This window comes from Pteropus medius, unplaced genomic scaffold (assembly GCF_902729225.1).
Source record: "Pteropus medius unplaced genomic scaffold, Ma_sr-lr_union100, whole genome shotgun sequence".
Taxonomy (NCBI): domain Eukaryota; kingdom Metazoa; phylum Chordata; class Mammalia; order Chiroptera; family Pteropodidae; genus Pteropus; species Pteropus medius.
Window position 1 is genome coordinate 36,531 of NW_024353918.1, and position 14,947 is coordinate 51,477.

General features: G+C 31.0%; 1 pseudogene; it reads left to right on the top strand.

The window, feature by feature from the left end:
- The first annotated feature begins 451 nt into the window (after window positions 1-451).
- Window positions 452-1,565, top strand: LOC120594041 (olfactory receptor 8D1-like; annotated as a pseudogene).
- The last annotated feature ends 13,382 nt before the right edge of the window (window positions 1,566-14,947 follow it).

The following is a 14,947-nucleotide window of genomic DNA, read 5'->3' on the forward strand; positions in this document are numbered from 1 at the left end:
GGTATCATTTTCTTCTTTTTTGAAGATGCTGTGGGGGATGCCTACAGGCCTTAGAGTGTAAGAAAACTGGGGAAATTAAAAGAGTAATTAGAATCTTTATGAATTTTTTTCTTTTGTTTAACTATTAGCGAATGGCTCTTGGCTGATAGAAATCTTCATCATAAAGGGGACTTTGGTTTCACTGCCAAATTCAGGTGGTGGTTTCTCAACCAAGGAAGGAACACTTTTTGTGATAGAAATTCTGGGACCAACTTGCAGGACAAAGTTTCTTTACGGGGATGAAATCAGAAATGAGAGCTATGATTCAGTCTCTGTTCCTCTTCGTCTCCCTCATGCAGATCTGGTTTTGTTTGAAAAGAGAGTGAAGATCCATTTTAATATAATTCTTATTTTCTATTTCCACAGAAATCTCTAAAGTAAAATGGTCACAAGAAATCATTTCATAACAACTATGTTTGTCTTAGTGAGTTTAACACAGCAGCCAGAGCTCCAGCTGCCTCTCTCACTTCTCTTCCTGGGAATCTATATGGTGACAGTAATGGATAACTTGGGCTTGATCCTCCTGATTGCAGTCAGCCCTCTGCTGCACACCCTCATGTACTGTGTCCTCAGCAGCTTTTCCTTCCTCAGTCTCTGCTACTCCTCTGTAATTGCCCCCCAAATCCTGGTGATTTTCATAGGGAAGAAGAATGTGGTTCTTTATATTAAATGTATGGAACAATTTATTATTTTTTTCTTCATAGTCTTTGTAGTGGCTTAGTGTTACCTCCTGACTACAATGGCATACAATCACTACACTGCCATCCGCATCCCGCTGCTATATAATGTGATCATGTCCTCTCAGTCTGCTCAGTGCTCATGCTAGTTGCCTTTATCTTGGGCTTTCTTTCTGCCTTGTCCATACAAGTGCTGTGATGAAACTGTCCTGCAAATCCCGCATCATCAGCCATTACTTCTGTGATGTCATTTCCCTCCTCAATCTCTCCTGTTCCAATACTCACCTCAATGAACTTCTGCTTTTTTTTTTTTTTATTAGTTTCAAGTATACAGTACATTGTGGTTAAAATTTTATATAGTTTATAAAATGATCCTACTAATTGCTTTTTCTCTTCTCTGGCTTTCTACCTAGCCATTACATTAATGCTAACTGTATTCCCTATGCGGTGCTTCCCATTCCCATGACCATCTATCACCCCTTTCTCCCAGCCCATTCACATCCCTACCCAGCTTTGGATTTTTATCATTGTGGGATTTAACACCTTGATGCCCACTCTTGCTGTCTTCGTTTTTTATGACTTCATCCTCTACAGCATTCTTCACATCCAATTCTCAGAAGGCTGGTCCAAAGCTTTTGAAACTGGCAACTTTCATCTCATGGCTGTGTGGATCTTATTTGGATCTATCACATTCATGTATTTCAAGCCCCCTTCTGTAACTCCCTGGAACAAGAGAAGGTGTCCTCAGGGTTTAACACTACAGCGATTCCCATGCTGAATCCTTTAATATATAGTCTGAAAAACAAGGTTTTAAAGAAAGCATTGAGGAAGGTTTCAGTGAAGAAATGACTGTTACTTTTGGAAATTTATGGACTAGAGAAATGAATGGTTTCAATGAAAATATGTTCTTCATTTTTCTTTGTTATTCTGTTATAATATATATAATCTGGATTTAAAGACTGCATCCTCATTTATAATTGATTAATTGTTTCAATTTTCTGAATGAAATGAAAAGGCTTTTAGTAAAGCAGGTATTAGTGTTCTTATTTAAAAAAAAACAACTGAGGTTTAGGTAGTTCTATTTTTTCTAACTTACTGTGATAGAAGTGAAATGAAAATATATATTTCCTCCAACATTAGTCTTCTCTTCTTATTATCCGTGTTTGTTTATCAGATACCTGCTTTGTAGAAAGCACCGAGTTGCCCATTGATAGGAATGTTAAGAGATATGTGACTCCATCCCAGATCTCCATTAATCCTTGAGAGAAATGACACATATATACAAGGTGGGGTGGGGGAGGGAGAGAAGAAATAATAATAATAATAAAAAGTTGTAGAACAAGAATAGCAATTCTAGTCAGTAGGTCTTTCTTACCCAAAAAAGTAAGTCTTACCTTTTTTTCTATTCAGCATATTCAAAATCTCCTCATTTCTATTCTCTTTGTTGACTTCTTATTTTAATATCATGGTTCTGCATTAAGGGAATCTCTGAACAGGCATTTTCAGGACTGTGTCACAGTTGAGATTTCTACTGCCTGTTGTAATGAAGTTTATGAAATTTGCAATTAGGAAAGGTATAGCCTCCACATTTGTTTCAGCTGGAGATTACTGTCATCAAATTCCTGAATTGAGGCTGTAGTTGATGTTTCTAAGCATGTGATCTTATGGTATAAGTACCATGTACTCTGTAGACATCCCAAATCTCCTGTAACATTTCTTCTGCTTTTGTTTGTTTGTTTGTTGTTGTTGTTTGGGGGAATGTAATGAAATATACCTTTACTGTTTTGCATCCTTTCTCTTCCTCCAAGAAATCTTCTCTTAAATTTCTAGAATTTTAACTTCCATCTCAAGTTGCTTCTCTTCATTCAATGTTATACGTTAAATTAGCAGTGTTTGTTGAAATTAGTTGTTTTTCTCCCTTTACTTATTTTTTGTTTGTTTGTTTGTTTTGTAAAAATATTCTTTATATTTTATATTGGGAAATTATTTTAATTGAGAAATATGAAATCAGTAGGTCCAGGTCTGCCAAAATCCCACTGTTCTAACAAAGCTTATCTATCTTTAGCCCCCTCCTTCTGATAATCCCACCAACAATACATCTTCCCACCAGTTTGTTTAACCAAGTTCTGGACTTTTATCATGACCTGGCCCGTCAGTCCTTTAATATATCTTTTCTTCTCCATGCCTTGCTATATATATTTCTTTAATGATTTTTCTGGGTCAACATAATGTTTCTATCTTCTCAAGCTTTCCCATTCCTTAAGTTTTTTTCAGTCTTTATACATAAATAGCATGTGCTATTTATTTACTCTTTGTCAGTGGCTTTAATATTGAAATAAATAGTTTCCTGGATCTAGGATCCTGGCCTTCAAATTATCATTTGTTATCACATAGATTTGTAATCTGTCTTCTCTCTCTCTCTCTTTTATTCCAGTTTAATTAACTTGTTTTTTTTTCTGCCACTCCTATTAAAATTATAAAACTGAAACAATCTTTATAAATCACTTGATTTCCAAAGCAAACTAAATTTCTATAAACAGAAGATTTCAAGTTCAGATAGTTAAGCTACTTTCTACAGGTTTGCAATAATTTAATTAAGTTGTTTTCTTTCTCAATAAAATTAGATACAATATTTTTATGGTAACTCCCCCCAACTCAATCTTATTGGTTCATTAGTGAACTCTACCTATTTAAAGAGAAGCTCCAGATTAAAAAATGGAACTCTGAAGCCAGATCCAGAGACAAGTTGAGCTCACTTTGTGCATGCTAACTCTTAAACCTGTGCACAAATCACAAGAATTCAAAGTTAGACTTTCCACAGTTCTATGTCTAGATCACAAAGGCAGATTAAAGCAACATAAAAAGTGACAATTTAGAGCAGCCTAACCATCCTGACATACTCATCTTGAAACTATTTCTTGAAGACATGGCTGAAAAATAGAGTGAAAACAACAAATGATTATTCTACCTCTTATTGTCTAAAACACCTTTATATGAAAAGGTTCTCTATTCCCTATAATCAAATCATTGCCTACTTGAGAAAGCTTTCTCTATATGTCCAAATTTAAGCTGCAGGAATATTTGCTCATGCAGTTTCCAGAGATGGCTCAATTTACCAAAACTACATTTGCTGAGGGCCATAGGATGCATTGCTTTGTGGAAGTTCACTTAGCTCAAATTTTTCAAGGAACTTAGCCTCTACTGAATTATTTACCTTTGCTTAAGGCCCAGAAAAAGCATTATGGCTTCTGGAGAAATAAATGTCCACCCAACTAAAATTATTCACTCATCTGTGTATTGCACCTGTGGAAGTTAAAATTCCATATTCTCAGAGGTTTAAACTCATAGCTGCCTTGGAATTTCATTAGTTAAAAGTTACACATAAATTAAAACTATAAAAATGTTGCAAAATAAATGTCACTTCATGCCACTGAGGTCAAAATCTTTTTTTCTCATTTAAAGCCCAGATTTCTTAGGTGCATTTTTGCTCCTAAATCTACTGCTGGTAACTTCTTCATAACCTTGGTCCAATGCACAAGGTGTTAGTTGGGTGAAGAAGTGTTTATAAAGGTATATTTTGGGACAAGTGAACTTCTTAATATCAAGCTCTAGAATTGAGCAAAATTGCCACTCTAATTATATGAAATGCTGGATTCCTGCAGATATCTACCGGTAGAAGCAAGATTACATGGAAAGGAACAACTGAGAATATATTCTTTATGAAAATATTCTAACTCCCAAAAACTAAATAAAAAAGAAGGTGAGAGTCTCTCCTTTGAAACTCATCAATAAGAGACATCATTCCACCTTCCCAAGAAAACTGACAGGGTATAGAGCAGGGCTGGAGTGTTAGAATAATAAATGTTCCTCCACATGAAAGGAAAAATCAAGAATAAGGGAAAGATGTTTCATTCCCCTTCATGTACTCATAAAATTTAGAAAAAAAGAGAATCTTACCAATTCAGAAAAAAATAATTGCAAGGCTATGCTATATAAAAGTAGACTCAAGAAGTATAGACGTTTCAAAATTAAAATTATAATTGAGAAATTCTAAGTAAGTCTTACAAAAAGTGGCAGAAGACCTTCCTTATGCTTGGAAGCATTCATTAGTAAATTTATTAGGATGATTCTGCTTTCTCCAGAGGAGAATGTCAGAATCAATGAAGAAAAGCAAAAATATTTTAGCTCACTAAAATAAAAATATGTAAAATTCCTCATAAGTTAGTACAAAGAGATTAATACCCCATAGAAAGTAGCCAAAAATCATTTATTGAACAAATATAAAAATAATATATATATGCAAATTAAACTTGTTCAATTTTATTAGAAAATAATAATAGAGTGAAAATTCAAATAAAACAATAGCGATATGCTTATTTACACATCTGTATTTATTTTTGTAAAACAGTTTGATAATATATATTAAATGTATTGTGTTGTGAATTCTATATTAACTTTTACAAAGTTATTTAATTTTATGCATGTATACTTAAGTAAAAAAATGATGTTGGAGAGCTACAGTAATATTTATTGTAGTACTATTGACAATTGCAAAAACAAATTGAATTATATGTTCCTCAAAGATATAAGTTTAAATAAAATGTGATACCAATATACAATAGAATAAAGAACAGTCATTAAAATAATTTTGTAAAATAATATTTAGTGATGGGGACTATATTCAAGGTATAAAGAATTTAGAAGGTATGCATAGCAAATCACACAACACACAACTCACTAAGATAAAAAAGATCCCTAGTGCATTAAGTGATATTCTTGTTTTTCATTTACCAGGTGTAATAATCATATAGTATAGAAATGAATGAAAATAATATTATGGTGATGATTTAAAAATTATTTTTATGTGTGTCTTTATTGAGTGCAGGGAGATTAAAGGAGTCTAATCTTCTGCTCCAAGCATTTTTCAAGACATTCCTTCATTGCATCTCAATGAATTTTTACATATGTGTAAAACATACTAAGAATATAGCTCTTTAATTTTTAATTATGTTTATACTTGTAAGTGAGTATCCAGATAAGGATATATATAGTGAACGTTAGCATCTTCCCAGAAGGCTTTCTCATGCTCCTTCCTGGTCAATATCCACCTCACAGAGGTAGCACTGGTACAATTGCATAGTTTGTTTTTATTTTGAACTTCGTATAAATGGAATATTATGGTATATACACTTCTATGTCTAGCTTATATTATTCAAAAGTATATCTATAAGACTTATACATGTTGTGACATGTTTATATGAATATAATACATTTTATTTTTCCATTCTCGTATTTGATGGACATTTGGGAATGTATTCAATGTGGAACTATTATGATTAAAGCTTCTATGAATATGATTTTACCTGTTTTTTGGTTAATATAGATTCTCATTTCTTTGGGGTATATCTTCACTCCTGAGTATATGCTTACTAAGTTGTAAATTAGGTTAATATTCAGCTTAAAAAAATGGTGTCAAACTGTCTTCTGAGGTAGTTGGCTGTGTTATACTGCCATTAGTATGAGAGTTCTAGCTACTGCAGATTCTTGGTATGTGAGTCTTTTTTAACTTTAGTCTTTTTAGTGAACTTGTCATAGTATCTCATTGTATGTAATCCGCTGATGTCTAATCATGTTGAAATTTTCACCATATATTATTTGGCTATTTGGTTACACTTTTTATTATAAAGTATTTTATCCAAAACTTTTGGGTATGTGAGGTAATGGCAACTGCTTAAATGAAAATCTCACCTAAAAGCTTTATCAATCTACTGGAAGAAGTAAAACCATATAATACTTGCACCTTTAGGACAGCTAGATAATAGGAAGCACTACTAATTTTAAATTATCTATAAGTAGAAAAATAACACCAGACAACAACAAAGGGATTGAACCCCCAGAATCAAAAAATCTATCTTAAATGCAAAAATATTGAGTATACACCGTCTTAATATGCCAGAACATTGATTATAGGAAAGAAATCTAAAAAGTGCACACAAGACTAAAGGATATAATCTTAGAAAGGCAATGCTTTTGGGGGAGAAGAGGATTGAATGAAGGGAGAGAAAGCTTTTAGAGTCTGGATGGAAAAGGCAAAATAAATGCAAGAAGGGAAAATAAAATTCTGAAATATGAAAGAAAGCAACAACAACAACAAAAATGTACACATAATCTCTTCCTCTTTGGCTCTCCTACAAAAAATAGATATTTGTTAAAGAAACTTCACTCAGCTGTACTAATAGAAGAAGGCATAGGTAAACTAATACTTCTGTCACCATACAAAGTTATTGCAATATTATCGACTATATTCCCTGTGCTGTATATTACATCCCTGTGACTTATTTATTTTACAAATAGAAGTTTGTACCTCTTATTCCCCCTAACCATTGCACCCTTCCCTCACTACCCTCTCCTCAGACAACCATCACTTTATTCTCTGTATCTTTGTCTGTTTCTGTTTTTTTTTTAAATTTAATTTGTTCATTTTTTTAAGATTATATGTATAAGTGAAATCATATGGTAATGTGATTTCAAATTTAAAATTTTTAACAGCTATAATGAGAGTTCTAGTTGGTCTACATTCTAGCCAACATTTGGTTTCATACATTTTTGTTTAGTTTAGTTTTAATTTTAGTCATTTTACTGCGTTTGTATTAGTATTTAATGGTTTTTATTTGTTTTTCTTGGTGACGAATAATGATGCTAAACACTTTCCATGTTTATTGGTCATTCATTTATCTTATTTATGAAGTGTTCTGTTAAATCTTTTGCCCATTTTTTATTGTTTTATTTATTTATTTATTTTAGTTCTTATTGAACTCTGTGTACATATTTATTCTGGACATATTCTCGATCCAAGTCTTTTATCAGATACATGTTTTGCAAATATTTTATTTCAGTCTGTGACTTACTTTTCATATTCTCTACGTTGTCTTTGAAAAAAAAAGTATTTTATTTTAATAAAATTCAATTTATCATTGTTTTCTTTTATGGTATGTGTATGCACGTGTGTGTGTGTGTGTGTCTGTGTGTGTCTGTGTGTGTCTGTGTGTTCCATCTAAGAAACTTTTGCCTACCTTAGCATTGAAAAGAATTCTTCTGGGTTTTCTTCTGAAATGTTTATAGTCTTAAGTTATATATTTTGATCTATCATGTATTTTAAGTAAATTTTTGTACTTGTTTTGTTTACTTTTTAGAATCCTCAGGTGGTTGTGATTTTTGTATTTTGTCAGATTTCTGTGTGTAATTGCTAGGCAGGGTAGGCTGTAGTGAGCTGTAGAAGAGCAGTAGCAAAGCTAGACAATTTAATAATAGAGTTTATATAGCTAAAAGACTATTGAAAATAAAAATCTGCAAGGGAAAATAGATCTATCTGATATTAAAAGATACTATAAAAGTACTATTATAAAAGTGAGCTACTACTGCATAAAAAGACAAGGAACACAAAATAGAACATCTAGAAAATACAACTGAGCAGCATCTAAGGGAACCGAAGAGAGGTAGACATTATTATTAATAAATAATGTTAGAAACCTAAAAGACCCATTTGGGAAAAAAATAAATAAATGAAATCTATACCCACACTCTATGCAAAAATAAACTTTAACACTAAATCTAAAAAAGTAATTTCTTAAGACTTGAATATGGAGTAAGATTTTCAGTATTCCTCAAAATCATGCAGTAAAGAAAATTTTATAAATTTTACTACATAATTTTTAATACGTACCAAAAAATACTATAAATGATTCTGCCTCTTCAGTGATACTTTGAATTTTTCTCTACCTGCCTGCTAATATTACATTTCAAGACTCTTTAAATGCTGTGCTATATATTCTGTACAGATTTTATAGTTATATTCAATAGGAAATAAAGATGACATGTTTCATCCATCCTACCTGGAACTAAAACTATATGTTTGATTTATATACAGTTTTAGAAAGTGGAAACTGACATATATTGACAAAAAGGAGTTCATTACTTTCTCAGATTGAGGAGAGGGTATGGAAATGGACTGCAAATAGGCATGAGGGGATTTTGGTATGATAAAATGTTTTGTATATTGATTGTTATACTCACATAGGTTTATGTATTTATCAAAACTGAGTAAATCATTCATTTAAAATTGAATATAGTTGACTGTATGTAAATTATACTACAATAAGTTTGATTTAAAAGTTGAAGGAAAAATACAAAACATAAAATCAGAAAAGACATAAACATATAATTCACAAAAAAGGATTTAAAAATAGACTATGAGCATATGAAAAGATGTTAACTGCAGTCATAATAAGAGAAATACAATTAAAATTATATTAAGGTATCATTGGATTGATAAAAAAATAAAATTGACAAGACTCTGGGTGAAAAGGCACTTGTATACATAATGGTAAGAATGCAAATTGTTAGAACCCACATAAGGGGAGATTTGGCAGGATCTAACAAAATCATAAAATTTTAATGTTGATTTGGCAGCTGCATTTATAGAATAACCTAGAAGATGTTTGCCCAGCAATATGAAAATATATAAGCAAGAGTTTTAATATCAATATTATTTGTAATAGTAAAACATTAGAAGCAGTAATAAATGCTCACATAAGGGATTAATTAAATAAACTAATGTATGTACACACAAAGGAATTTTGATTTTTGTAATCATTTAAATTACTTAGACACTCAATAAAATAAAATAAAATTCACAGAGAAGGGAAAAAATAATCTCTAAAAATAAAAGTAAGATAAACAAATTAACCTACATGTAGTTTAAATTAATAATGTAATCACAACAAGGGAAATAGCTTTGGAAGGTAACATTAAAAGCATTATTTTGACTTTAAACCCTCAGATCAAAAAAAAAAATTACCAACAAATATCAAACTTTATTTTATTTTTTATTTTCATGTTATAGGTTAAAAAAGATCTTAAATTAAGCTTTAAAAACTAGAAAAATAAAAGCAAATAAAGCCAGAAAAGCAGAAACAATAACATAATAAATAACAGAGCAGAAATAAATAAAACATATATTCATAAATCAAGAGAAAGATCAATAAAACTAAAAGCTTTTTCTCTGAGAATAATAAAATACATAAGCCTCCAATCAGACCAATCAGGAGAAAAGAAAAGACACAAAATATTAATATCAGCAAGGGGTGAAGTGACATTAATAAATTCTAAACATATTTAAATAACTAAATAATATAAATATTATAAATAATTATAAAATATGAATAAATATAAATGACAAAAAATCCACAATTTAGACAATATTGCTTAATACCTTGAAAGATACAAGCTACTGAAGTTCAGTCAAGAGAAAAATAGATAAAGAAATTTAAATAGAGAATGTTCACATAAAGAAAACCCCAAACCCAGATTGCTTTATAGTAAATTCTATCAATCATTTAAGGAAGAAAAAAATGCCAACTTTATACAAACATTTCTGGAAACTTGAAGAACAGGAAATACTTCCTAACTTATTCTATGAGGCCCAAAATACCCTGATACAAAAACCTGACAAAGATATTACATGCTAAGAAAGCTACAAACTAATATCCCTTCGAATAGATGTAAAATTCTAAACCAAAAAAAAAAAAAGCAATATGTAAAAAAGATAGTATATTATGTAAAAGTATAATTTAGTCCAGGAATTCAAGATTGGCTTACACTTGATAATTAATCAATATAATTAACTATATGTTTAAAAAATATATATTATTTCAATAGTTTGAGAAAAAGTGTTGACAAAAATCGAACACTATTTTCTGATTAAAAAAAAGAAAAACTCTCAGCAAATCAGGAATAAAGAGAAGTTTTTCAATGTGATAAAGGATACTTATGAAAAACTTACAGTTAAACAGCATACTTAATTGAGAAAGACTAAATAATTTTTCCCTAAGATCAGTAACAAGACAATGATGTCTATTCTCACCACTTCTATTCAACATTTTACTGGTGACCCCAGGCATTGCGGTAAGTCAAGAAAAAGAAATCGAAGGCATCAGATTGGAAAGAAAGAAATAAAACTATCCATAGAAAAATCTAATGAAATTCTCAAAACAGTTACTATAACTAATATGTATAATTAGCAAAGTTACAGAGTAAAATATTAATATACAAATCCGTTGTATTTCTATAGTACTAATAAACAGAACTTTAAGTGAAAAATAATACTATTTAATATAGCATCATGCAAGTAGAAAATACATAAAGATAAATCTGACAAAATATGTTCAAAACCTCTCTACAAAACACTACAAAGGATTGCTGAGAGAAGAACTAAATGCATGATATGGTATATCATGTCACTGGATGAGAAATCTCAGTATTGCTAGGATGACGATACTTCCCAAATTAAGCTTTATATTCAATATGATCACAAAAAAAGTATTAGCAGACTGTTTGTGTATATGTAAAAGTTGACATACTAATTCTAAAATTTGTATGGAAATACAAAAGACCTAGAAAAACCATAGAAACATTGAAAAAAAAAACAAATTTAGAGGACTAACATTACTTAATATCAAGACTTATAAAGTTATTATAATAAAGGCAGTGTGGTATTGGCATCAAGATTAACAAGTAGACTAAAGGAAAAGAATGGAGAGTTCAGAAATAGACCAACATTTATATGGACAATTGATTTTTTAGAACAGTACAAAGGCAATGTACTGATAAAAAAAATAATCTTTTCCACAAAGAGTGTTGAAACAATTGGGTATAATTGCACAAGAAAACAATAAACTTTGATACATACTTCATGCCATATACGTAATGGGTCATAGACCTAAATGTAAGCCTTGACCTGTTCAACTTCTAGAATAAAACTTTATATATATACATCATGACATTGGCTTAAGTAAAGGAGTTTTACATATAACATTGAAGGAATGATCCATAAAAGAAAGGTGGTTGTCAGATGCTGAAGGGTGGGGAATGGAGATGCTGGCTAAAGAGTACAAACTTTTAATTGTAAGATAAATTCCAAGATCTAATGTACAGCATGGCGGCTATAGTTAATACTGTACTGTTTACTTGAAAGTTGCTATGAGGGCAGAGCTTTAATATTCTCACCATAGCAGCAACATTATGTTAAATATGTGAAGTAAAGTATGTGTTAACATCCTTATTATGGTAAATATTTTGCGATATATATATGTGTGTTTCAAATCATCACATTGCACACTCTAAACTATACAACATTATATGTCAATTACATCTCAATAAACCTGGAAAGAAAAGGAAATACATTGGATAAACTGGACTTTATTGAAATAAACAAAAACTTGTTTCTAAAAAAAAAAAAAATGAAAGTGAACCACAATCTGAGAGAACATATTTGTAAATCAGTTCTGATGTGACATTTCCAGAATATATACTGTTCTTGTAAAACTCATTAGTAAGAAAAAACTAAAAGAAAAAAGAGCAAAATATTAAACAAATATTCATTGAAGAAGACATACAGATGGCAGTTACACACAAGAAAAGGTGCTCAACATAATTAACCATTAGGGAAATACAAGTTAAATCACAATAAAATATCATTACACACTTTTTTAAAGGGTTAAAATTTAAAAGAGTAAAGATGTCAAGTGCTAGTAAAGCAATGGAGGAATTGACTTTATCACAAACTGATGGGGAGAATGTAAAATGGTGTAGCCACTTTAGAGAACAGTTTTTTAGTTTCTAAATATTAAATGTACACCTACATTATGATCCAGACATTTCACTCTCATGTATTTACCCAAGTGAAATTAAATAATTTGCTCACACAAAGCCTCACACACAAATGCTCATAGTATCTTTATTTTTGATAGCCCCAAACTGGGAACAGCCCAATTTTCATTATTAGTTAAATAGATAAACATATTATGATATAGTTGTACAATGGAATACTACTTGAAAAATGAAAAGGAATGGTGTATTGATACACACAATAATATGGATGAAACTCAAAGTAATTACACACAAAAATAAGCCCATATAAAGGCACACTTACTATATTACTTACTTTGTATAAAATTCTTGAAAATGAAAGCTAATCTATAGTGACAGAAAACATGGCAATGTGGGAGGAAGGGGCTACCAAAGGGCATGGGGAAACATTTAAGAGTAATAGATGTAGTCATTATATTTATTGTGGTACTCCTGGTGATACTTGTAGGTATATGTCAACATTAATTAAATTGTGCACTTTAAATAAGTACATTTATTGTGTGATAATTATACCTCAATAAAACTGTTAAAAATAAGAGATAAAGAAATGGGAAGGAAAGCGCCGAGCTTGGTTGATTCCTTCTACAAAACTCAGTTTTTTAATACATAGTTGCTCATATTTTTATAGAAAGTATTGAGAGTTGGGTGGGATGAATAGACAGAGATGTTACTCTACAAGTCTGTCCACAAGAAGATACATGGCCCTGGAGGCTGGAAGAGGAATAGCTGGAAATGTACACCTTAAGTGGATGAGAATTTTCAATAGGAGCACTATTTGATTAATCATTCCTGGAAGAAATCATTCTTTAAACAGGAGGCTATTTCCTTGAGTTTCCTTTCTGGTGTTTGTAAGGGAAATCTGGATTTCCAAAGTATGCAGGTTTTCCAAGGTTTGAATCTTTTAAATTTATTCTTCTTTACACAGGAAAATACTTTTTGTCATTTTTAAAAAATAATCTAATTTCTTTAAGAATAGAGAAACATATGAGTGTGTGTGTGTGTGTGTGTGTGTGTGTGTGTGTGTGTGTGTGATATTTATGGTTATTTTGCATAGACCAATTAATACACAGAAATTTGTAGTCATTTGCCAATATAAATATTTTCTTATTAACATAAGCTTTAAAATATATTAGGTTTTTTTCTTTAATTCCAATTTTCATTCCATTTGTATTATGATGCTTAATCATGAGAGAAGGCAAGTGCCCTATAGTTATACAGTTAAATACTTTTTTTAATGTTACTTTTAAAATAGAGTTATAACTTTGAGTTGTTTAATTTAGTTGATGCCCCTCTTTTGTTTTTACCTACACATATTTCAGATATTAGCATAAATATGCCCCTTTTGTGCAGATTATTTGTCTAGGATAGCTAATATTGTCCTTAAATCTAATCTTAACATATCTGTTTGGTCTACAACAAAAAACACTGATTTATCAGGTCCATAGGAACCTGGAATTCCTTAAGAGGAAACAAAAATGTATGGAACTGCAGATGATTCAACCTTGTTTGACCACTTCAATGCAAAAGGTGAATACAATGCACATCACAGGTATTTGTCACTTGACTTATACCTGATTTAGTTTTAGTTTTTCTTTTCTTTTCTTTTCTTCATAATATAGACATGAGAAGTGATTCACAAAGGCAATCTGGCACTTTGTGATAGGCATTTATCTGTGCATGCACTTGTCTGGAGAATAGAATGTTTTTTCCAGGTAAGTACAGTTAATGGTATCAGACAGTCCTGAGCTGTATTAAAAAAGATTTAATAGAAAGAAAGAAATTTCAAATTTCAAATTGAAATTTATTTTACTCTTTAGGTAAGAAAAATGGTAACTTTGGAATAACAATAAAAGCCAGAGTAACTAAGAGCCACTTGTGGTAGAAACTGTCACTATCTTTTTTATTCATTGAGAAAGCAGGTATAGAGAATGTCAGATAATGAGTAGAAGATAACTGATGTCCGAGTCAGAGTTGGGGAAAAGGAACTCAGGGTCCATCGTAGCTCTTGCTGGTGTGCTTATGGGAAGAAAGAATTCCTTGAGAAATGCAGTCTGGAAATGGAACAGGAGGAAACAGAGTGTAGAAGAGAACAAGTTAGAACTGTCTCTTAGGAACATGTCCATGGCCTCGGTATTCTGAGTTTTCTAAGAGAAACTTATCATTTATAAAATTGAATTTCTGAAAAGGTGTAATTGTCAATTGTCTGTGAGTTCTACTAGGACGAATCTTCCTTCTAGAAGGCTTCACTGGCCTACCACGTACTAGACACTTTGCCATTAATCATGTATTTATTTTCATGAGGGTTCATTAACTTGGGAATTATACTTTCAGGAGAAGGATATATGGCAGAACCAAAAAGTAGGAAGACTTATGAAGGAACCATGAAATGAGCCAAGTATAAATTTTTTAACTCACCTTTGATAAATGATTAAGATTATTATTTTTTGTCACAGTTTAGTTTGATACTATTTACTCTGAGTGTTAAATAGATTGTTCTGTGAGTCAGAAACAGATGGATGCCAATG